Source organism: Zingiber officinale, chromosome 8A, assembly GCF_018446385.1.
Source record: "Zingiber officinale cultivar Zhangliang chromosome 8A, Zo_v1.1, whole genome shotgun sequence".
NCBI classification, from domain to species: domain Eukaryota; kingdom Viridiplantae; phylum Streptophyta; class Magnoliopsida; order Zingiberales; family Zingiberaceae; genus Zingiber; species Zingiber officinale.
The window spans coordinates 42,026,489-42,049,680 of record NC_056000.1 but is presented as its reverse complement, the minus strand read 5'-3'; the positions used below and the strand labels follow the sequence as shown (position 1 = coordinate 42,049,680).

The 23,192-nt window shown below is 38.6% G+C and overlaps 1 pseudogene; it reads right to left on the bottom strand.

Annotated features, from left to right (window-relative positions):
• Positions 1-911: 911 nt before the first annotated feature.
• On the bottom strand, positions 912-11,809 carry LOC122012789 (annotated as a pseudogene).
• Positions 11,810-23,192: the final 11,383 nt, after the last annotated feature.

Here is a 23,192-nt window from a genome sequence, read left to right as displayed (position 1 = left end):
TCAGATCTACGCATCTTGTTTCATGATGTAATAAATATCTACTAAAGATACCCATTCAGAAATCCTAGGAAAGGTGTTAAGCGCGTACCTTAGCGAATCTCGATTGTTTACTTTTTCTTCGAGATTCGTGAATTCGGTGATGAACTCTTTGATCCTTAGTGAAGGAGACAACGGTTTTGCCTTCTTCTAATCGGAGGTTATTGATATAGTTCCAGAGTAGGTCCCGTTTCGTGAGTTTAGCTTCGAGCATACTTTCATGTAGCTCAAGGAACTTCTCCCAAAGCTCCTTTGCTGATTCGTAGGCGTCGATTCTGTTGACTTCTTGGGGGGATAGTATACTCAGTAGATGGAATTCAACTCATCCATCTGCTACAAAGTCTGCTTGCTCTTTCTCGATCTATTGATACTCTTCTTTGTCCTTTGGTGCTACAAAATCATATTTCAAAATCCGTTTTGTTAAATATCTCTATTTTTCTTTTCCAAATCACGAATTCCCCCTCAAACTTAGGTGGATAGATGCTTGGTCCGACCATCTTTTGTACTTCGATTGACGGTCCCCCCTTCTGAAGAGAACTTAGCTCTAATGTCACTTGTTGGACCCTTGACGACCGGCTAGAGGGGATGAATAGCCTGAAAATAAAAATGAACTTTTCTCGAACTTTACAACTTTATTAACACTTGCATAAAAAGTAATACAAACTAATTAAAGAAAGAAGAGGCACAAAAAGAATTACTTGATTTGCAATTAGCGGATTATAAATCCAAAGAAATCAAAGCTCACTAAAATCTCCTATGGGCGGAGAAACCTCTTACAGTAGTCAAATCTTACAACTACAAAGCTAAACTGAATTAGAATCGATTACAAGTGTTTTTTTTAGCTTTTTGGATTAGCACTGTATTTATATCCCTGATCGAGACACCTGGAGGGGATGAAATTTTATCTTCGTCGTACCGGGTCGTGACAGCGCACGTTTCGATAAAGTTTCTGGTACAGGTGCCCAGACTGGGTTGACATAGCCCTTTGGGCGAGGCGCCCAGGTGATTCGAGCGCCCGGACCAGAAACCTTCTGCTCCGACTTCTCGTATCTCGAAAACATCTTGCGCCTCATTCTCGTCCCCAACGTACTCTTCCACAACACCTCGTCCTTCGAACGCATCGAGTCCGTCGACTCTCTATCGTGTCGTCCTTCTCGCTAGCTGCGTCTTTCGCTCAACTTCCTATGCTCTTAAGTTCCTGTACATTTAGACACGTTAAAAATATAATAGGACCTAACTTAACTTGATTGATCATATCAAAATTATCATAGGGTACTTACAGATGATCTACTTGGATGTGCTCTGTAAAACCTTCCTCTCTTGGTAGTTCCTTCTTGCTCAAGAGAGTAAGCTAAAATAACCTTGACGACTTGTTTGAATCTTCTCTTGTAGGTTGGGAACTTGGAGCCACTTCTCTTCATACCAACCACCTTAGACTTAATACAGAAAATTGTACGGCGAAAAACACAAAACGGTTAGCATATATATCAACAGAATTGTAATGGAAGTAGATAGGTAAGCGATAATATCATCTGAACAAAAGAAGACAATATACAAGCTCATAACTGAAACTGTTTCTTACCTTCTACTGATTGCTTGAATCTGAACAGTTCTAATAACATCTTGGCTGTCCCTGGCACCGTCGTCCATTGCTTGCACCGATGATGTGTTACTACTCCCTGCAAACAAAATCAACATCTCCAAGAGCCTAACCTCGTCCTCTTTCAAATTCAGGACCTTGATTTGCTCCATCAGTATCATCACAGGATGGAAGAACCAATCCAGCAACCAATCTTGTGGTCGGTCCAAGTGTCTAACTTTGATACCACCACTCAGCAATATTCCACCAGAACCAGACTTGATAGAGAAGAGGAGAGTGTGCAGAAAAGCATACGAAGGTAGGCCAATGCCGGTTGTCTCTTGACTGCATCCCTTGGTTTGCAACCAATCATTGAGATGGAAGGTTGTGATTATGTTTGCATCCACAAGTTCCTTGCCCCTGGTTTCAGAAGATTTCATAATCTCTCCCCATATCTGTACGGTTGACATTTCATTTATTGTAGGTCAAAAGGATCATGGAATCAAAATATCTTTCCATAAATATATTTTGCAAAAGAATAACATAGTTTTTATGGAAGAAAACCAAACGTGAAGGACGACACCAAGATTCCAGACCAAGTTCCACAAGTCATTTTATGGAACCAGCTCAGGAATCAGCATAACCACAGTTTGCTTATACTAACTTTAAAACTTTTTTTTTTTTTTTTTTTTTGCTGATCTAGTATAGAACAATGGTTTACGAGAAGAATGAAAAAAAAAAACAATTCAGTGGCATTACTGTGGAAGAATGGTCCCTTCTCTTAGGTATAGCCAATCATTAGTGTACTCATCAAACTCCGCAACTATGGCAACCACAAAGGCAACTCCTCGTTTGAAGGATCTTTCCTATATAAAGAAGTCAAATTTTGAATGTTATTTATTTTCAACAAAAACAAATGCAGAGGCAATTTAACAAACACAAAGCATGGACCAAGAAGATAGCTAAGGACAGCAAAGGACCTGATACACAATGACAGATCCATATAACCCAATGAAGATACTTCAGACAATAGCCAACAGGAAACTCCCAAGAACAACTAAAGGCCAAAGTAGAATAGCAAGACCAGCAATAGGGACACAAGCTGTCTCAATAAATGGCCCTTCCCGACTTATAAGATCCTGCAGTAGCCTCTGCCAGTCTTTGAATAACATGTAGGGGCTTTTTACCAATGCAATAGCAGTGTAAAGTGGAATATCGACAACTAAGCCCATCAAAGCAACCACCACACAAGCAGGTATCTACCTGGAGAACAATAGAGAATACAGTTAAAGCAAACAATAACACGAGTTTTGGTGCTGTGTTTACACAAGTAGATCTGCAATTGACCAATAAAACCAAAATCAGTAACTTAAAAAGCCTTGATGAACAAGTCCAGAATCATATATAGTGCTAGAATACAACTACAACTGTATTTGTTTTCCAACAAAAAAAAATTATAGTTTTCCTCTTCTGAATTGCTTACTTTCCTTTTCCTTCCATTTTTGCAAATCAAATAAAATCCCCTTTTATCCGCATATGTATGGCTAAAACTCTGGAAAAAGAAGAAGAAGTAAAACTCTGATTCTAGGACCCCATCAATTTCTCGAACCAAGTTTAGTAGCATCATATAAAGCACTCCGAGCAATAAATCTTACCACTATTTTAAATAGAATTTTGGTTATTGCAATCATGGAATGAGAAGCACACTTGGAAAAATGGCAGTTAGATTAGGTTACAGAAGATAGCAGTTAATTCGACACAGATTTTAGGTTGTGATGATTTGGCATCAATTAATGACGAGAAAAGGTCATTAAAGTTCAAAGTAGTTGAAGACCTAATTAATAACCAAAGTCCATCTCATTTTTCCCAAACAAAGAAGCTGAAGTCTCTGGAAAGTCATGACTCACCCCACAATAGAGTATACGGTGTCTATATGCTATATGTGCAATTCTTTAGATTTTATACATTACAGTAGTATAAATTCATATACAAATTAAGATAATCATCTATTAATAATTTTTAATCATCTAATATGATAAAATTAATATTAATCTTGAACTATAAATCACCCTGAATCAATTACGGTATAATTTAATCTTTTCATCTAGCCTATATCCTAATTAATTCGGTACATTATGCATCATCATCAAATTAATTATTTTACTTGATTTTCAAGATATAATAGGGTTTTTCTTAAATGATATATCATTCCTCCCATGACTATGGATTTCAAGTCACTAATATCTGTTGGCGCAGTGGGGCCAGTAAGAGGAGATGAATTGCCCGTAAAATGAAATGTCTTTCTCGATCTTTCAACTCAGATTTGTAGCAACAGTATAATTATAACAAGTAAATTAAACAACTACAAAAATGAAAGAAGAGATACAGATTTATTTGGTTACAATCTACGTGATTGTTAATCCAAGATAAATGAAAAACTCTAAAAGTCTCATTCGATGAAGGCGGAGAAGCCTCTTACATTCGTTTAATGCTCAAACAGTTGCTAGGAAATAAATACAAGAGTTGCAACTTAATTCCTAGGTCCAGGGGTTTTTCTATAGCCCTTGGAAAATCTTATCAGGAGCTGGAAGGCGCCTCCAATATGCTGGAAGGCGCCTCCAGCAAGGCAAGAAAGGATAAAATTTTATCCTTTGCCAATGACAATTTTGCCCAATCGAATGCGCCTTCAAGTGATTGACGGCGTCTTCCATGAAGGGTTGAAGGCGCCTTCAAGTGAATGAAGGCGCCTTCCATAAAGGCTTGAAGGTGTCTTTAAGTACTTGAAGGCGTCTTCAAGTATTTGAAGGCGCCTTTAACCAGAAGGGTGCGAGGGCACCTTTAATTCACTTGAAGGACCCTTCACCAGCTACTACTGAGCTCCAAGTCTTCTCCTTTGTCTCTTCCATTGCTCCGCTCTCCGCTCGCTTTGGTGATTTCGGCCAACTAGAATAGAGCTCTCCCGAACCTATTTTCTGACCTTCTCCTCAAGTAATCTTCCTCCCTGGCTTCTCGTCCCTCGGACAACCGCATGCGTCCTTCTTGTCTGCCGGTGTACTCTTTTGCAACACCTCATCTCTCGGATGCACCGAACCCGTCGACTCTCTTCCCGTGCCATTCTTCTCGCTAGCTATGTCTTCCGCTCGACTTTTTGTATTCTTAAGCTCCTGCACACTTAGACACAAAGATCAAATACATAGGATCTAACTTAACTTGGTTGATCACATCAAAACTACCACGGGGTACCAACAATCTCTTCCTTTTTGATGTGCATCAACCCAAGTTCAAGTTAGGGTTTAAAAAAACATAGCATAATATATAACATGATGATAAACAAATTAGTTGTAAAATTCAAAATAAAAAAAAAAAACCTAACTCCCCCTTAATCTCCCTCAACTTTTACTTATCTCTCTCTTTAATCACATAAAAAAAAAAGAAAAATACAATAAAGTGTTACACAAATTTGGGGAAAAAATTTAGGTAAACATTCATGAATAGTTTGAAGAAGTGTTTAAAATGTTTAAAAACAAATTTATAACAGTTAACCTTTTAATAGTTTAGACAATTAAACATTCATTTCAGTAATTGACTTTCAGGTTGTGGTGAGACACTAGACCTTCTTGGATATTGGAACAACAATCACTTCTAGACAAAACCTCTTAATGAAAAGAAATATTTAATTTTCTTTTTGAGTATACTGAATGGATTATAACAATTTAATCTAAGCATGATCTTGGAACCCAGTATAGGTTTCTTCCTACTGGATTTACTAAAAATTTAGGGGTACATGATTTTTGGAGATTTTTCTAATTTGATTCCTATGGTTCCTGATATACCAACTTAGCTGTCTGTAATTTAAATTTTAACTTTGCTAAGTAATCATACATTTCTAGGGGAAACTTTGCTAAGTTTAATTTTAACTTACCATTTTCTTTTTCTAGATTTACTAAATCCTTAAAAAGTACATTAATAAATTGAAATAATTTTTCAGGAGATAAGGCGCGTACCTCATTATCTTATGTTTTGATGCTCCCCCTTCATCGCTGCTTTATTCAGAGGATCCTCCCTCTTCGTCGATGCTCATCTCTGAGGAACTTTCAATATCCCTTTGGTGATCTGCCATTAAAGCTAGTCCGGCGTAGGCCTCGATCTCGGACTTAGAGGACGATGACTCATCCCAAGTTACCTTCAGATTCTTGTGCTTCGATCTTGTAGATCTTTTATGATAGATCGAGTAGTGCGATAGAGGGGGGTGAATATCGCGTCTTTTTAAAACTATTCTTTATCTTTTAAAGTCAGAATTAAGCAGCGGAAAATAAAGAGAGACAAAAGCGTTTACTTCATTCGGAGCCTAGCTCGACTCATACTCGAAGGCCCGCGGTCCTTGACTGCACCGATGGGCAAAGCACTAGAATCCTTCTTTCCGAAATCCTCGGAAATAAGTGAATCGTACAAGTACAAATATGTAAGATAGTAACACTCCTACTATCTTACAGAAATTAAGTGCAGTACTAAAAAAATATATACCGACAATAGAAGTAGTAAATCGTAGCTCGGTCGGCACTGTTGGATGAAGTCGCTTGCAAACTTGATGATGACGTGTAGCGTGAGCAGCTTGTAGAAGAGCACAAGAGTTGATCAGAAAGTTCTGTCCGGCTTCTGACTTCGAGCCTCAATTTATAGGTATGATGGATGTTCGGTCGATCGATCCCTCTGTTCGGTCGACCGAATCAGCTCTAATCCCTTCCAGCAGGAGTCTGACGCTGGCTCAATATTCTGCATTAACTGGCCTTCAATGGTTCGGTCAACCGATCATGCCTTTCTGTCGATCGAACAAGCTTTTTCCTTGTTCGTTGAAATCAGCCGAGATCTCTATTTATTGAAGCATTAATATTGATTGGATCGGTCGACCGGTCCTCTGGTTCGGTCGACCGATCAGCCTTTTTTCCTTTCCTGCCGATCTCTGCTGATGATCTATCCTTTGCTGAGTCACCCTGGTTCAGTCGACTGATCATGCTTTGACCAGACTCTGGTCTGATCTGTTCTGAACTGAATTACTGCTTTGAGTTTGCTTTGTTCGGTCAACCGAACCTCTGGTTCAGTCGATCGATCCAGTCGAACCTGCAACACAGTGTTACGAAAAAACTTTCCTGCAAAACAGATGTTAGAGCAATAATATAAAGCAGGAATAAAATGTAAGACAGTAGAACTGTCTTGATCTCAACTTTGAAACCTTCCCGGTTTCTTCAGTTGGATCAGCGACCTAAGGTTGTTCCCTTCGGGAACCCGATCTCACTGTCGCTCCTCTAGTTGTTTACCTCAACCTACCTGCCAAACTTAGATCCTCCAGATCTAGTTTGGACTTTTCACTCAGCCTTGATCGGCCCCCCAAGACTTTTCCTTTTGATCTTCGGTCCTCCAGACCTCTCAATCACACCGCCAAGCGTCGGGTCCCCTCGACCTTCTTGGACTTGCATCTGGGTTCCACGATCTGTTAAGATTTCTCCTGCCTAGCCTCCAACTAGGTCTTTCTCGGTTGAATAAACATCTTGCACACTTAGTCAACTTGTTAGATCATAACAAAACTTAACTTGAACCTTTGACAACATCAAAACTTAGGTTTGATTCTGGTGCAACTTGCATCAACAATCTCCCCCTTTTTGATGTTTGGCAACTAAGGTTCAAAGTTAAGTTAAAAATATGCAACAAATAAATAAACAAGCAATTTGATTTTTAAATTCTCCTGCTGAGTTAAACAACTCCCCCTAAATTCATTATCTCTCCCCCTTTGACACACATCAAAAACAGGGGAAGACCAACAAACCAAAAAGGGTTGAAATGTATAACAATTTTAACTAAGTGCTCAAAAAAATACATGAAAATGAAAAGGTAATTTTGATATAATATAAAATAATTTTGAAAATTTTACTAAGTTAAAAATATAAAATAATTTTGAAAAAATAATTTTCCTAAGTTAAAAAAATTTTGAAAAAGAGAAATTTTTACTAAGGTAAAAATAATATTAAAGAAACCAATTTTTGAAAAGTATTCCTAAGTAAAAATATTTTTGAAGAGAGTAAAGTTTTACCAGTAAAATAATTTTATTAAGTTAAAATTTCTAAACCCAACTTTCAATGTAAAATGTTTAAAAAAAATTTGAAAAAGATTTTCAAAAATAATTTTGAACACTTTTAAAAGTCGAAAAATATGAAAGAATTTTACTAAGTGTAAAAATATAAATAATTTGAAAAATAAAAATAAAAATTAGGAAATTTTTTTTGAAAAATGCATAGTTCAAGGCTCCCCCTAGAATTGATAACAACCTAAAAGTCCAAGCATGGACAAAAAGACTAAGGAAAAAAGTCCTTATGATGAAATGTCCAACCTTTTTACATAGCTAACTACCACAAGATAGTAGCAAGAGACTCAGGTTGGTCAATTTGAGTATTTAGTACTAACTAGGTTTTTACTAGCTAGTTAACTCAAATTGATTCATGTATGTTGTTTTAAAGCTCAGATTTATAGCAATGCACTGACATAAGCATCTGAAATCTAGGGCGAAGTCCTAAGTATCTCACCCATTCTAAGTTATCAAAAAAGGGATCCTACTGTGCTTGTGAGATGCTGGCTCCTAGGACTATAGGATCATGTAATTCTACAGTAAGACCTAGGCTACTCCAGAAAATTAAGAGTTTTTGAAAATCAAAATTTTGAAAGAGGGATTTTTATAAAAATAAAATTTTGAAAAATAAACTAAGTAATAATTTTCAAAATAAACGAAAAACTATTCTATAAAGCACATCCCTAACAAGTATGCAAGAATAAGTAACCAAAAATACATATTTTAGTACAAGGTTCAAATACATAAGTCTGATAGGTCACACTAGTCCTGAAAAACATATAAAGAGTCAGATATCAGGAGGTGGAGGATCATGGGCAGCTCGAAAATAGCTAAACATCCTAGTCTGCTGTGCCTCCAACGTCTCTACTCGTCGAGTAATATCCTGACGAAAATCTGTCAGCTGATCCTGAAACATCGTCTGAAGAGAGTCGAAACGATGAGTACGCTTGTAAACCAGACCCTGAGAACTAGCCTTAACCCCAGCCAAAGACATTTGTCGTACACCAATGAGGTCAAAATCGGACACCAATAGGGCTATGAAAGCTGTAAGGATATGATAATGAATCATATGTACCTTAAACGAGGTACTATAGCCAGAGTAGTAAATTATGGATTTAAAACCCCAATAACCAAAATCTATATCCAGTTTATGCTTAAGGACATACATTAGAAAAAGATGAACAGGTCGTAGAACTGCTTGATCTCTAGATGAAAGAGGATGAATGTATGAGATGACCATTTTGTATAAGGCATTGTCATTCGGGCTTAATGGAACCGATCGAAGACATTTTCTTTGGTCGACGACCTTGGAAGAATTCAGCATACATGAGGTCTAGTGTTAGATGAGAGAACGGGTCAGGCAAAGTAGCAGGATATGATGGATAAGGGAAGACACGTGTAGTCGAGGGACACATGCATAAAAATTGAGAGAATACATTAAAATCAAACATCATATCCCTCGACGCAACTCTCGTTTTAAAATGATAGGCATCAATTTCACATAAATTATGATAAAATTCAGTACAAAGGGTTGGATTATAAGCATGTCTACAGAGAACCAGACTGTCTAATGAGTAATGATGGATTATGTCAACGATTTCAGGACAGTAGGTTTGATAAAATGACATCTAGTACCCACAATTAAAAAAGTTTTGTTAGAAAAAGATTGATGCAAGTCTTATGTGGAGAACCTAGGGTCCTGGCTAGGATTGGAGGAACTAGCCTCCTTTTGGCCAAGTTTACGCAGTTTTTCACCAAAAGGAAAAGAGAAAACAATAAGTAAATGTGCGATAAGAAAAGACTAAACCTTAAATCATACCGAGGCATGGTTTGTGAACGCAGAATTTCGATAGATCACCGGAGATGTGAAGAATAGGAAGAGACGTTTGAATGAAGAACTCGAGGTTCTGTGGGTGTTTATAGAGCTTTATCGGTCGATCGATAAGCGGATCGGTCGACCGATCCAATAAATTCGAAGGTATCTCACGCAACATGGTAGAGGTTCGATTGACCGAAAACCCGTATCAGTCAACCGATAAAGTAAAGATCAATGACTTTTCGATTTCCAACATAGAGAAATAGGCAGATCATAAATTGTTCGGTCGACCGAAACATTTATCGGTCGACCGATTAATTTAATCAACGCTATAATCAGGGTTTAAATTTTTGAATTAATACCATTAATTAAGTTATTAAAAATTTAATGAATTTTAATCAAGTTGAAAACGTTCTTAATGAAGATTTAAGATAATTAAGTAAAAAAAGGTTTTTAATTAAGTTTTAAAATTTTTAATAAAGTTTTTTAAAAATAATTTTTAAATTTAATTTAAATTATTTTTAAACAATAATTTTTTTAAATTAAGTTTAATAGTTTTAAAATAATTAAGTTTTAAGTTTTTAAAATAATTTTTAATAAGTTTTTATTTAAAATGATTTTTAAAATTTTTAAAATAATTTTTAATAAGTTTTTAAAATGATTTTTAAAATTTTTAAAATAATTTTTAATAAGTTTTTTAAAATAATTTTTAATAAGGTTTTTAAAATAATTTTTAATAAGTTTTTTAAAATAATTTTTAATAAGTTTTTAAAATAATTTTTAATAAGTTTTTTAAAATAATTTTTAATAAGTTTTTTAAAAATAATTTTTAATAAGTTTTTTTTTAAAAATATTTAGGTATGGAATTTAATTAGGTTTGAAATTTAATTAGGTTTGATAATTAATTAGGTTTGAAATTTAATTAGGTTTGAATTTAATTAGGTTTGATAATTAGGGTTAATCAGTGGTGAGGCATATGACCTTCTTGTGTATCAACAGTGGACCACTTGCTGAAGACTTTCCAAACTGTTCTCGCCCAAAAAACTTAATACTAAATTTTGGTCTAACTAGCCCATGTTTGACTAGGGTAGCTTCGGTCAAATCCACTAAGTCTAGTGCACCAGGTAGAATTCCATATTCAGCCTAGACATGCCTTCGACAAAGTTTCCTTGACGTACTATCATCTCAATCCATTCCGATGCTATGTTGTAGGGTTTGGTAAACCTTTTTCATCTAACCATTCTAAGCAGAAAATAAACCTAATCCTAAGTGTTGAGTTTGGTTAATCAAGTTGGTTATATTATTTTTCTACTTGCTCCCCCTGAGTCATAGCTTAGATACGGTCTATCTAAGTAATGGATTTGACTCTTAGGGACCAAGTATAGATTTGGTTCAATTTGTTTGGTTAAAAGTTTTGTTTGAACCCATGCTTAGACTTGACTTCTAACATTTTGACTGATTAGAGATAAGTATGATTTGTTTGTTTGTTTGGGTTTGTAACCGAGTCCTGATTTGTTGTACACGGCTCGTTGCGATCCAAGTACCATATTTAGACACTTGGATCCCAATTCAAACTTTTCCAACATTTTCTTGAGTCGCTCGACTTGACCTTTCAAATCGAAATTTTCTTCCTCAAGCTTTTCAACTTGAGTTGAAGTTCCGATTTGAACTTGGTTAGTCGAGTAACTTAAGTTAACTTGTTGCTTAAGGTCGTCTATTTCCTTAAGTAACAAGTTATTTTGTTTTTCAGATTTCGATAATTTTTTAAACAAACATTTAACTACTTTAAGTAAATTAGACTTGGAATAAATTGTTACCATATTTGGATCTTCTGATCCGTTACTTTTGTCGGACTCGATGTTGATCTCGGATTCGTACTCTTTGTCGGACTCAGAGCCGGAATCTTCGTTTCTTGCCATACATGCAAGATGACTCGAGTGCTTCGTTTGCTCCGCGTCAGATTCGCCGGAAGAAGTCTCATCCCATGTCGCTTGAAGAGCCTTCTTTCGTCTTGTCGATTTGGGTTTTTCTTCCTTCTGATTCGGGCAATCGATTTTGAAATGTACTTTTTTGTTGCACCTGTAAAAAATCACTTCAGATTTGTTTTGGGTCTGGTTGAGTGGAGTCTTCTTGATATTTCTTCTGAACTTCTTCTTTGTCAGAAGTCTCTGCACCATGTTCAGCAACTCTTCTTCATTTGTTGAGTCAGAGTCTGTCTCGCCTTCAGACTCGATCTTGGTTTTTGATTTTGTCTCCTTTCTTGGACCTGCATACAACGCTACACCTTTCTCGACATGGCTTATGTTAGACTGTTCGTGTAATTCCAATTCACAAAATAATTCGTCTAACTTAAGAATTGAAAGTTCTTTAGAAACTTTGTACGCATCTACAATTGATGCCCACAAAGCATTCCTTGGAAAAACATTCAGAGTATACCTTATCATGTCGCGGTTTTCCAGGTTGTGTCCGATCAGGTGGAGGTCGTTAAGTATGTCCTTCGGTCGAGCGTGTAGTTGCGAGGACGTCTCTCCAGGAAATATTTTTATATTTAATAAATTATTTAAAAGTAAATCTCGTTTGTTTACCTTTGAGTCGTCAGTTCCTTCGTGTAGCTTGACTAACGAGTCCCACAATTCTTTTGCGTTGTCGTAGGGACCTACTCAGTTCAACTCCTCCATTGTGAGCCCGCACTAAATGGTGTTGATCGTCTTGTAATTCAGTTGTGCCTTCTTGATCATTTAGGGAGTCCATTCGTCTGGTTCTAGTGTTGTTCCGTCCTTTGTTGGGGGAGTATAGCCTTTCAAAACTGTGAACTAGAGCTCGATGTCAGATTTCAAGTAACACTCCATCCTATTCTTCCAATAACTGAAATTTTCTCCTTTGAATAGTGGAGGTTGGACAGTACTGTACCCTCCTTGATACGAGTTCATCATTCTTGCAAGAAAAAATTAAGAGAAAAATATTTCCAAGACTTTCGTCTTGGGATAAGTAGTGCTTGAGAAGAAAATAGAGAAGAAAAAAAATATTTCTAAAAGAAAATAAAAAAAGTTTTAAAAATTGTTTTGAAAATTGGTTAAGAAATTTCAGAGCTAACCGGCTCTGATACCAATTGATAGATCGAGTAGTGTGATAGGGGGGAGGGGGGGGGTGAATATCTCGTCTTTTTAAAACTATTCTTTATCTTTTAAAGTCAGAATTAAGTAGCGGAAAATAAAGAGAGACAAAAGCATTTACTTCGTTCGGAGCCTAGCTCGACTCCTACTCGAAGGCCCGCAGTCTTTGACCTCACCAATGGGCAAAACACTATAATCCTTTTTTCCGAAATCCACGGAAAGATGTGAATCGTACAAGTACAAATATGTAAGATAGTAACACTCTTACTATCTTATAGAAATTAAGTGCAGTACTAAAAGAATATATACCGACAATAGAAGTAGTAAATCGTAGCTCGGTCGGCACTGTTGGATGAAGTTGCTTGCAAACTTGATGACGACGTGTAGCGTGAGCAGCTTGCAGAAGAGCATAAAAGTTGATCAGAAAGTTCTATCCGACCTCTTACTTCGAGCCTTAATTTATAGGTATGATGGATGTTCGGTCGACCGATCCCTCTGTTCGATCGACCGAACCAGCTCCGATCCCTTCCAGCTAGAGTCTGACGCTGGCTCAATATTCTGCATTAACTGGCCTTCAATGGTTCGGTCGACCGATCATGCCTTTCAGTCGATCGAACAAGCTTTTTCCTTGTTCGTTGAAATCAGCCGAGATCTCTATTTATTGCAGCATTAATATTGATTGGATCGGTCGACCGATCAACCTTTTTTCCTTTCCTGCTGATCGCTGCTGATGATCTATCCTTTGCTGAGTCACCCTGGTTCGGTCGACCGATCTTACTTTTCGATCGATTGATCATGCTTTGACTAGACTCTGGTCTGATCTGTTCTGAACTGAATTACTGCTTTGAGTTTGCTTTGTTCGGTCGACCGAACCTCTGGTTCAATCGACCGATCCAGTCGAACCTGTAGCACAGTATTACGGAAAAACTTTCCTGTAAAACAGATGTTAGAGCAATAATATAAAGCAAGAATAAAATGTAAGACAGTAGAACTGTCTTGATCTCAACTTTGAAACCTTCCCGGTTTCTTCAGTTGGATCAACGACCTAAGGTTGTTACCTTCGGGAACCCGACCTCACTGTCGCTCCTCCAGTTGTTTACCTCAACCTACCTGCCAAACTTAGATCCTCCAGATCTAGTTTGGACTTTTCACTCAGCCTTGATCGGCTCCCCAGGACTTTTACATTTGATCTTCGGTCCTCCAGACCTCTCGATCACACCGCCAAGCATCGGGTCCCCTCGACCTTCTTGGACTTGCACCTAGGTTCCACGATCTGCTAAGATTTCTCCTTCCTAGCCTCCAACTAGATCTTTCTCGGTTGAGTAAACATCCTGCACACTCAATCAATTTGTTAGATCATAACAAGACTTAACTTGAACCTTTGAGAATATCAAAACTCAGGTTTGATTCTGGTGCAACTTGCACCAACATTTTACTCTTATCTTTCTCTCTCTTCTTTAGTTTGGGGTAGTTGTCCTTGATGTGTCCTTGTCCTTAGCAGTTGTAGTATCGTACCTTCCTTTTGCTTTTGAAGTCCTTTTTGTTTGCGACTTGCTCTATTAGATTTAATAAATCTATTGAATTTCCTTACCCATAATGCTTCTTCATTTTGTGTTAATAAAGCATACCTTAACGAATGATGCTGCTTCCTTTTGCTTCTCAAGGTCTTTAGATATGTAAAATGAGTCGACTATAGATGTCCACTCGGGTGTCCTAAGAAATGTATTTAAAGCATACCTTAACGAATCTCAGTTCGTTACCTTTTTTTCCGAGATTCGTGAGTCCGGTGATGAGTTCTTTGATCCTCGAGTGCAGATGTGCAACTGTTTCACTTTCTTCCATCAGGAGGTTTGTTATTTAGTTCTGGAGCATATCTCGTCTCGCGAGCTTTGCTTCGGAAGTTCCTTCGTGCAACTCCAGGAACTTCTCCCAAGTTCCTTTGTTGATTCATAATCTCTGATCTGATTTACTTCCTAGGGTGGAAGTACGCTGAGTAGGTGGAACTCGGCTCATCCGTTCGCTACGAAGTCTGCTTGCTCCTTCTTGGTCCATTGGTATTCTTCCTTTTCATTTCATTGGGAGTCTTTGAGAGCTACAAAATCATATTTAATTATTAACAGAATTTCAAAATTAGTTTTGAAAAATATCTCCATACATTTCTTCCAAGACGTAAATTCTCCCTCGAACTTCGATGGGAAGATTGTCGGTTCGGCCATCATTTCGGTGCTTCAGTTGGCGGTTAGTTCTTCTAAGGCGGTTGAGCTCTGATACACTTGTTAGCGCATCAGGACCGACAAGAGGAGGTGAATTGTCTGTAAAACGAAGTGTTTTTCTCGATATTTCAATTCAGATTAGTAGCAACAGTATAATTATAACAAGTAAATTAAACAACTACAAAATTAAAGAAGAGACATAAGATTTATTTACTTACAACCTAAGTGGTTATCAATACAAGACAAACAAAAAGTTCTAAAAGTCTCCTTCGATTAAGGCAGAGAAACCTTTTACACTCATTGAATGCTCAGATAGTAGCTAAGAAATGAATACAAGAGTTGATACTTAATTTTTAGGTCCAGAGACTTTTTTATAATCCCTGAAAAATCTTATCCGGGATTACAAGGCGCCTCCAACAAGTTGGAAGACGCTTCCAACAAACTAGAAGATGTCTCCAATAAAATAAAAAATCATCAAACATCTATCAAATAGAGGTAAATCAGAAATGACTACTCACCTTTAGGCTAATTACTAACACATAAAAACGATATTTACGTCAGCCAGAAAAACCTTCGAACCAAATTAAAGCATGAGCGAGAGAGCGAGCAACAAATTAAACAAAGACTCTAACCAGATTGGATGAGGTCATGGTGACAGTGAACAATCTAGTCAAAGCCACGATTAGTTGGGGTTATAAGAATAAAATTAATATTGAGATCATTGTCAAGGTAAGTTAAATGGTAGGGAGTGTTTCTCTCTTTCTCCTATAAGGAATTGAAGCACTGATTTGGAACCTAATGTTTGCTCATGGATCCACGTCCAAATTCTAATTAATTTATTTGGATCACAATTCCTTATCTAATGCACCTACAATAATCTTTAAATTTTAATTAAAAAATGATAATCCTAGTTAACCTCATTGATTATCTCTGGGATGAACGGTTCGACCCCACGGAAGTTTTTCACCTGTCATCAGAGTAAATCGGGAAGCACACGCGGCGGCCAGCCCAGAAACACGGGGACAAAACTGTATGGGTAAACTTTTTATAGTGACCGACACCATCGTCGAAACGACCCCTTATCAGAAGCTTCCGAAGAGATTTTTGGATGAACAATACCACTTAATTGATAAGAGCCTGCGAGGGAGTCAAATAGTGTATAACGTTATAACCAGAACACTCCTGGTTCGGTTGTATCTTTAAATTTTAATTAATTGGCAAAGGAGGTTGTTGATGGAGTATGGTATTTCAAAATTAAAGTACAATTAGATTATTCAAAGATAATTAATTAATAAAACTTGATCAATAATTGAGCACCATTTGCTTGGCATCATGTATTATTATTAACAAAATATTATCTCACCAAATTGTGTGTTAAATTTAAATTAATTTAATAAAATGTATTCATGAATAGGGATAATATTAAAAATATAAATATATACACTGAGTAATGATATGATATTTTTCAATTCTAATAAAATTCAATGATATTTTTGTTAAGTAGCTGGAGTGAAAATGATTAAAAAAACGAAGAAATTAAAGCTTTGAAATTCTTAGGAGAAAATAAAAGTTGAGGAGATTAAATTGTTTATTTAACCATATTTATTATATTTTAAAAACTTAATTATGTCATGAAGAGGACAACACACTAACTCCCAACTAATTCACGTGAACTTTTAGAAACAGATGAGATTGATTCCATAACAAGTAATCTAGGAAAGTAGCACAATTATTATTTTGGAAATATAATATTTTAGATTTTAAAATAATTTTCTGACGTGCAATATTGGAATAACAAATCTCACTAATCCGATCGATCAGAGAAGATAATACATTAGACAGATGACATCGATATTCACTATAAAAAGATTTTGAACTGAAAGTAAAAGGTATCGAGCGATTCTATATATTAATAATCGGGTTAGAAAGGGTCCCTACACAGATACTATAATGCTTAAGTCATTTGAGTGATCGAGAGGAAAAAGAATGCAGTGATGATAAAAAAGAACAGTAGGCTTTGAGTGTCATTAACAATTTAACATGGTGGTAAAAAGATGGATACGCTCGCCTCTAGCGTCCCCGTTAATTTGTCCCAAGACTAATACGGAGGAAGTAAATCACGGGTGACTACTAACCTTTAGAATAGTCACTAACATATGAGGGGGACATTTACCTCGACTATGTCAAAATTTGAATCTCATACCTCATGATAGCAACACCTTATGCGCTAGCCATTAAATCCTCTCGAGGGTACCCTTTGAGTTCCATTAACATACTTTGATAGTAGGTCAACCGTGTCCTCTCTATTATCAGATCGGACCTGTTCGTCGATGGGGTTGGATCGGCTAAGGAATGATGATCCTCTTGAGGACTTAGTCTCTGCTTGACTGAAGAGTTTAGTCAGATCGTATGCCTAACATATCCGACTAGATCATAGATTCGATCGGTTAGATCACTCGACCGAGACATATGCCCGTACTAACCTCGTGTGATCAAGAAGATTCGGCTCTAAATGACTCTTATACAACTCGAGATTTCATCGATCCTGAGAGATTCAGGATCTGATTGGATCAGTGCTTCCATCGGCTAAATCACTCGACTAAAACATATGACCGTACTAATCCCGAATATTAACCACATTTTATCTTTAATCATCATATCAATCAACTTTCTTTATTTATCTACTTCCAGGGTCATATTATTCAGTGTATCACTCACAATTAAAAACGTTTTCATAAATTAATTATCTTTTTAATCGATGAAATAAGTGGTAATAGTTTCTCATAATTATATTAACAAAATATGCATTGTTTTAGGTTTTCTATTTTACCTCACAAAGTTATATTACTTGCAACCAAAGCAATAATTAAAATTGCTGGAAGATTTTTAAATTATTAATATTTTTGTGTGAAATAGCAACGTTAAATGTTTGAGAGATAAAATGACAAGTTTAAAGGAGAAAACTAAAAAAATATCTCGTTTTTTATTGGAGGGGAAGAGAATTATGTAATTATGAATTTTAAAATCTCAAATTTTTTTGGTATTGTTAAATTTAGTTGTATCATTTCAATTCGGGTAACTAAATTTGAATTTTTAAAATAGACTGATTTGATCAAAATGATTGATATTTAAAAAATAATTGAATTTTTATATTAACCAAATTGAACTTTTAACTTTGATAGATTAGGTTGATTAATTCAGTGTAATCAATTTTTTAATCACCTCTATCAATAACCTATTTGTCATGTATAGAAAATGCATTAACCAAAGAAAAACAAAAATAACAAGTATGAGCTTAAAAGTTGCAATAGGGTGTTGTTTGAATACATTGCAACTTATGTGATAAAATAAAATAAATTTATTTCTCAAATATAATTTTGTGAATATATATTTACAATAATGAAAAAAAGTATAGGCATGACTTATTTTTAATTTTTCATTTGACATTACTTTAGTAAAAACATAAAATTTATCATCCTGACGATTCTCATGACCACTAGAAGGATATTTCCACGGTTTCGTAAAGATTCAACTCTTATTCAATTATACAAATATAATATATGATGATTAATTCGGTTATGTCCTTGGAGCTTTCTAATGAGTTTAAAAAGAGTGTTTAGGGGTTAACAATAGGTTGATAATATTGAATTGACAAAATCATTTAAGTCAAAATCAAACAAATTGATTTTTTAATCAAATCGAGCGATAAAATTTTTATTAAAAAATTAAATAATCCGAACAGATAAATATTAATTAAAACAATTAAAAATTAAAATGATCAAACTTCCAGTTAAATTGATACATGAGATATAACGTGAACTTACCTATTTGGCTCAGGCCCTTCAAAGCCTCCAAGGTGGTGGTCAATGGGGGAGATCATTGTTATTAACTTTTGCATTGGATTCGTGAAGAGGGAGAATCGACTGGAGAGCAAAATCCATGATCTCCATCGAATTGGATTCAGATCTCATCTAAGAATCGATGAAGGGTTAAATTTGGGGAGAATAAGAGAAAGAAGAAGTAGCCCTTATTCCGTTATGGACGGGGGCAATGAATAATTGTATTTGTTCTCTTTAGGAAATAACATTAACATTATAAATTAAGTAAAGTTTAATATATCATTTTTTATATAATAAAAGAATGAAAAATGTAAAAAAAAAACATGTAACATAAATTTTTTTTATGACAATATTATCATAAATTTTATTATTTTTGATATTTATCACAACAAATTATTTATCTGATATATAGATAATGCACTAACCAAGTAAAAACTCAAATACTAAGTATCACATGCTAAAATGACAATAGGGTATGATCCTGTCCTGAAGCTGAGTAGATGGCAATCGAAAAATAATATTGAGGTGACTCTTCGTCTTCGCTGATTCTCTCTTGCTCCTGCAACCACAAGTCGTTAGTGCCAAGCCGAGAGGGAATTCCCGACGACGACCCTCCGATGCTCAAGTCACACACTGGCCAGCGAAGAAAACAAAGGAAGCAAAGAAGAAGTGAATGGTGGTTTCCGAAGACGTGTGCGCGTACCCCTGGGGGGGGGGGACTGCTCCTCTCCTTATATAGGGCTTCAGCGAGTAGACTGCACGCTTCCCGAACAGATGCGCATTCCCAAACTTTCCCCAAAAGCTAACATTGAGAAAGGATCCCTGACATCTTACCATAACGGGACAAACGTATCTCTGCCATGGCGGCGGGATCTTCTTCCGTACGATCCTCTGTCCTTCCTCGCCGTCAGTCGACGAAACTGACTCCCAAAAGGAGATTCTATCCATACGCACCATTAATCGGCGACACTGACTCTCAGAAGGATGTTGACACGTATCCCCCATCTTATTTGTCGGCTGTCCGTCTGGTCGGATTCCCCTTGATCAGTCCGAATAGCCTCTTCTTTGACCTCATGCGCCTACGTCTGGGCCGATCGGCGTGAGTGTCCTTTGCCTCGCTGGACTCCCCTTAATCGGTCCGACCGACCTCTTCTTTGTCATCATGCGCCTATGTCTGGGCCGATCGGCGTGAGTGTCCCTTGCCTCGGTGTGTTGTAGGCTCAGCCAACCTCCTTCGAACTCTTTTGGTCGGACGGGGACGAAGGGCCTTCTGATCGGCTAGTCTCTCGGTTGACCACAACTTGACTTTGACGTCTACCAAAGCGCTGAACTTTCTTGGAGGTGGGCCCTCCTGGGTCATCTCCGGATCACATGTCTCCCCTTTAAGTCTAGTCGAAGGAGGCTGTAAGTCCGACTGACTGGACAAAATGGTGTGAAAATATTACTCCCTGTTTTGCGCTTTGGTCGGCTATGCTTCTTTGTGGGAGACCCACCGATCGGCCTAAGTTTTCTTTACGAGGTGAGACCTTCAGCAGGCCAATCGGCCAGTATGAGGGATCGCCTGACCATGAGTCGACTACTCTTGTTGGCTCAACCTGTAGAGTCGTTGCCTTGGAACCCGCATCAATTCTGATGCATTAATGCTGAGCATGCTTCCTTAATTCTTCTGACAACCGTCCCATAGGCATACGCCGCGTGTCATGCGCCTGCCAACGCATGTTTGAGATGACAGGGGGGGACAAGACCCTTGGCGGTTTGAATTCAATGGCCATATTTGTTTCTAGGTGTTCGTGCCGCCGATTGGACTGCTTAGCCTTGCTTCTTTGATGTTTATAAGCTCGCCGCTGCCGCCTTCTTCCTTTAGTGCTTTTGTTTCCGGCGATTTCCTCAGTGATCTTCGGCGAATCCTTCTGCTCCTCTCGCTGCTTCCGCCTCCGGCGAGTCCATTACTTTCTTCTGTGCCCCTCTTCTGTTCTACCCTTTCCAACTCTCCTCCGACGAGCTCTTTGTCCCACCCTTTGTCCCTTTTATCTTCATTTCTTCCTGACTCTTCACGGTTATTCCTTCGACCATGGCTGGTACATCGCAGCCTTCGTGTCTACCCGGGGTCCTTGGTACGACACTATGGAGTCCAAGTTTGACGAGGATGATGCTCGCCAATACCTTTAAACTTCCTCCTAGCTACGAGATCCACGTTCTGTTAGCCACCGATCGGCCTTCCGTTCCGCCGAGAGGCTGTGTCTGCTTCTTCCGAGACCAATTTGCTACCGGCCTGCGGCTTCCCCTCCATCCCTTTATTGTAGATGTTTGTAAATATTTTGATTTATCCCTTTCCCAATTAATCCCAAATTCCTTTTGTCTTTTGTGCGGGATAATTATCTTGTTCCGCTTGCATCGTATCCCTTTGACCCCTTCGATTTTCCACTATTTTTATTACCCAAAGCTTTCCGATCAGCCAGACACCTTCCTCTTGCAAGCTCGCCCCGGTCTGGTATTTTTCGACAGGGTACCCTCTTCCAACAAATATTGGAGAGAATATTTCTTTTTTGTTCATTTTCCCGACCGGCCCTCCTTCCAAACCACTTGGCAACTTTCGTTGGGGCCTCAACCTTCACTGTCCCGCTATAAAAGTGCTCCGGCCTACTTGCATGCTGCCTCCATGTTGACTGGTCAGAAGTTCAATATTCACAAGTTGCTGGAGGAAGGAGTTCTGACACTCTTCGGCCTTAGCCCGATCAGCTCGTCCGAGCCAATCGACTTAGGTAAACTGTTCACTTGCTTTTTTCTCTTTGTCTAACTGATTTCTTTCTTTATTTTGCAGCCGACATCATGATGAGGGCACGCTTGGTCGGGCAATCAAAACTTACCAGCGTCAAAGTCGACAAAGTAGTGGTCGAAGTTTTGGCCGAGCAGGGATTTCAACAGGAAGATCTTCCAGAGCAGATACCCCCCGAGCGCGAGCTTATTTAGGAGGCCGGTGGGGAGTCAGGCCAGGTGTCTATCGAAGGAGCTGCGACTGATGCGCCAATCGCCGAGTTTCCTACCGATCAGCTAGCTCCAAAAGAGGGCTCGCAATCGGAAGCGCCGCTTGAGAATACACGTAAGAGGCGTCGAGCGGAGAAAGCTGCTCGCTCCACGTCTTCAGCAGTGAGGATCGCCGATTGGCCTGGCGCTTCCGGACCGATATTGTCAGAGACTACCAATATCTCCTTCGACCGGACACCCTCCGACCCTCTTGTCGCCTCTCCAATCGCCAACCTGTCGCCCCTATCAGGTCAGGGTCGCATTCTAAGGTCAAGCATCAACCCTGCGCCCTCTTCCTCCCGCGCAGGCCGGTCGGCTTCTTCCCATTCGGCCCCGACCGGCCGGAGACGCGTTACAGCAACCCTCCACCTTCCTACCGAAGAGCTTTCAACACCAGGGGGCTCGGCAGGTTAGACTGAATACCGGATCATCATTCGAGGCCACTTGGCTGAGGTGTGGGAAGACGCACACGCCCGAGCGGCGACCGTGCCCACGGGTGTGCTAGCGGATAGCCATACTAGGCAACTTATTGGAGTAAGTTTTTCTATAAGATCTTACACCAACTAGTTTGGCCTTGTCTCTGATCTACTCCGGGTTTTGATTTTTGCAGTTTTGGGTGGACGGTTGGCGATGTGCCATAGACTAGCCTTTGTGGAGGATGAGCTGAGGCGGCTGAAGGAAGCTCCCGGCCAGTCGGGTACCACTCATTATCTGAACGACACTCAGGTGGCTCAACTGCAAGCCGACTTGGCCAAGAGTGAAGAGCTGCTCGCTGCCGAGTGGGGCAAGAGTACTGAGCAGGCCAAGTACATCGACCGGCTCAAAAGGAGATTACCACCTTCGAGAGCAAGATCACGCTCGCCACTAACCACAAACAAAGGGCCGTTGATGATCTAGAAAAGAAGAATGTGAAGCCCGGGCTCTTGAGCAGAAGCTGAAACAGACCGAGGACGAGCTAAAGAAGGCAGAGGACCTGTTGGCGTCCGAGCGGCAAGCCCGCGAGTCCGAAGAAGCCACTTTAAGGAGCCAGTTGTCTGACAAGGATGCCGATCTTGCGGTGGTGAAGGCAGACCTGGAGAGCGCCCGGTCGGCCCTAGAGATGCATAAAGAAAGCGAGCCTAGCTGCTTTGAGGAGATGAAGGTGGCTTACATCCGATCTGACACCTTTGTTAACAAGTTCGTAGACCGGATTCTTCGACTTTTTGGACTTGCCATTGACAACGTTTTTGACCAACTCAAGAAGAAGGGGCACTTGCCCGCCGATCTGGCAGGTACAATCATTGACCGTGACTAGCTCAACGACTCCATTCCGGATGATGCTCTGGATTACTTGGAATGAGTGTTGACATCTTCTTGTATGCCTTGTTTGGGGGTCTTTTGGTTGTACTTTCTGTTTGCCTTTATCCGATCGGCCTAAAGTTTTTAGACAGAGTTGGGACCCGTCTTCTTTTTGA